The sequence below is a fragment of the Sarcophilus harrisii genome, chromosome 4 (assembly GCF_902635505.1).
Source record: "Sarcophilus harrisii chromosome 4, mSarHar1.11, whole genome shotgun sequence".
NCBI classification, from domain to species: Eukaryota; Metazoa; Chordata; class Mammalia; order Dasyuromorphia; family Dasyuridae; genus Sarcophilus; species Sarcophilus harrisii.
The window spans coordinates 304788912-304792062 of record NC_045429.1 but is presented as its reverse complement, the minus strand read 5'-3'; the positions used below and the strand labels follow the sequence as shown (position 1 = coordinate 304792062).

The window sequence follows — 3151 nt, the reverse complement described above, 5'->3', positions numbered from 1 at the left end:
CTTATGTAGGCCTCAAAGAGGAAGTAACAAAAAAGTACAAAATAGCTGAGGTGCATGAGTGAGGAGCAGATGATGTTCTGAGCATGACAATGGCATTAGTCTTCCTGCAGTAAATGATCAAATAATAATTATTAACAACAATAACAATAATAGTTAGCATTTATATAATACTTTTAGTTTTATAATACAGTTTACAAATATATCAATTTGTCCTTAAAACAATCCTTGGAGATGATGCTATTATTATCCCCATTTTATGGAGGAGGAAATTAAAGCAAAGAAAGGTTAAATGATTTGCCCAGAGTTACACAGCTGGTGTCTGAGGAGAGATTTGAACTCAATTCTTTCTGATAGCAGGTCCAGTGTTTTAATGTACTGTTCAATTAATCAATCTTTAACTATTTACCTATCACTATCTGAGTCATAGGGAATAAGATGATGAACATGGCAACTTCCACAAGATCCTGAAGTCTGTTATTTGCAAGGCATAGTAGAAGCACTCTACTGCATATACTTTATTGTTTACAGTCATGAGTTAATCTCTGGTGACTATGATCTTATTATTCCTAGAAAAGTACCAAGAGAAGAGAAGCACAGTAATATTATGTTAGCACAGGAAGATAATTTCCTGTTTCCTAAGAATAATAAATATTATATCTTCTAGTTTGGATGCTTTCCTTAGCACAAGTTCATAAAGACAAAATTGACTGACAAGTCTATTGCAAAAATTCTGATCACAAACTGACTTACCAAAATAAGCACCAGTGCAAGGCACATTGAATATACTGAAAACCAAAAGGCTCAGGGACCAGAGCACAAGTGGTTTCCTCAGTTCAAACTTTGCTTGTTTATTCATTAGGGGCCAACCAGTGAATATAAAGTCATTCTCTACAGCTGAAGACAAAGATGATTTCTCCTAATTTTCTTGAATCTACAGGATGTCTTTTTCTTGTTGAATTGCTTTTTAAATTTACATTCTTGAAAAGTCAACACTGATGTATTCATTGGAACTACTTTTCTGAATCCTTGTATATTTAACATAAAAAAATTGTAAAAAGCAGTTGTTTTTTATTCTTTATGGTACTCTCTCTGGTCCTTCCCCATGTTGAGTCTCTCTCCCTGTTCCATACCTTTTAAAATGAAGTGGTCATTGATCTATCCTGAGGCAAGAGGACTTTATGACTTTCCTTTAAAGAGAGCATTTATTTTCTTTAAACCTTATATTCTTTAAAGCCTCTTAAATATTTAAAAATTGTTTAATTGTCTAAGGGCATAAAAATGTAATCAATCTTTAAATAGCTATAGACACATGATCTACTAAGTGTTATCTGCAATAAACTTCTAATTTTTGTATTTTTATGTCACTTTTATTTCTTTTTTCAAAGAATATAATGTTATATTTTTATAATGAAAACAGTTCAATAAGTTTTTAATCAAAGATTCAAAATTTAAAATAATTATACAATTATGTTGTGTTAATAGTAATCAATTTGGGCCATTTTAGTGAGTTGCCTTATACTTTAAATATAAGAAAAGTAAAATCATTATTGTTGATCCAAAATGAAATCATTTAAAAATTAGTTTTAAAAATGTAGGATTTAAAATAACAATTTCTATTCTCAGACAAGCTAATTTTACAACAAGAGGAAGCTGTGCCTCAGAAACTAGAGTACTAGGCTAAGAGTCAGGTAGACTCAAGTTCAAATCTAGCCTCAGACACTTCCTAACTGTAATCCTGGACAAGTCACATCATTTTCAATTACCTGACAAAATGCATCCACTGGAGAAGTAAATGGCAAACTACTCCAGTTATCTTTGCCAAGAAATCTCCTAGTGGGGTCACTAAGGGTCAGATATAACTAAATAACAAAAAATTTATAGCAATGAAAGACTTCCATGAACTGATACTGAGTGAAGTAAGCAGAACCAAAAGAACAATGTACACAGTAACAGCAAGATTATGTGAAGATCAACTACATTCAAGTTAGCTTTTCTCAGCAACACATTGATCTAAGACAATTCTAATAGACTTGGGATGGAAAACGTCATTTCCATCCAGAAAGAAAGAGAATTGTGGAGATTGAATACGAATCAAAGCATACTATTTTCACTTATTTTTTATTTGTTTGCTTTTTATTTCTTGTGGTTTTCCCCCTTTGTTCTGAATTTTTTTCTTTCACAACATGACCAATACAGATATATGTTTAAAATGATTGTAATTATAACATATCAGATTACTTACTGTCTTGGAGAGGAGGGAGTAAGGGAGAGAGGGAGAAAATAAAATTTGGAACTCAAAATCTTATAAAAATAAATGTTGAAAGCTAAAAAAAATTTACAATAAAAGTCAAGTCTACAAATCTATAAGTTACTGCTATGCACCAGGAACTGTGCTAAGAAAGCCAAAAACAATTACTTCTCTCAACGACTTCACAATCTATTGGAGACAACAAGCAAATAACTATGTTCAAACTATATATGTATGTGTATATAATATGTACTTAAATTTATGTGTCTGCATAAGTTTATGTATATATATATATATATATATATACATCAAGAGATATGAGCATATATACATATATGAGGTGGGATTTTTGCTCAGACCTGAAGAAAGCCAGAGAAGCAAGGTAGCAGAGACAAAGTGGGAGAAAATTTCAAGCATGGGGAGCAATCAGCAAAAATACACAGAACTGAGAGGAGTACCTTGTTCAAGAAACAGCAAGGAGGTCAATGACATTTTATCATAGAATACATGGAGAAGAATAAGATTGGAAAGGTAGAAAGGGGTGGCTTTTATTATCTGTAAATTTATTTATTTTTCAATTTTAGCAATTTTAAAAAATTATAGCTTTTTATTTACCAAACAAATGCATAGGTAATTTTTTCAACATTGGCCCTTGCAAAATCTTCTGTTCCAAATTTTCCCCTCCTTCCTATCACCTCCTCCCCTAGATGGCAGGTAGTCTAATACATGTTAAATATGTTAAAGTATATGTTAAATCCAATATATAGATATAGATATAGATATAGATATACACACACATATTTATACAGTTATCTTGTTGCACAAGAAAAATCAGATCTAGAAAGAAAAAAACCTGAGAAGGAAAACAAAAATGCAAGCAAACAATAACAGAAACAGTGAAAA

The 3151-nt window shown here is 31.3% G+C and overlaps 1 pseudogene; it reads right to left on the bottom strand.

The window, feature by feature from the left end:
- Nucleotides 1-318: 318 nt before the first annotated feature.
- Nucleotides 319-1328, bottom strand: LOC111720564 (annotated as a pseudogene).
- Nucleotides 1329-3151: the final 1823 nt, after the last annotated feature.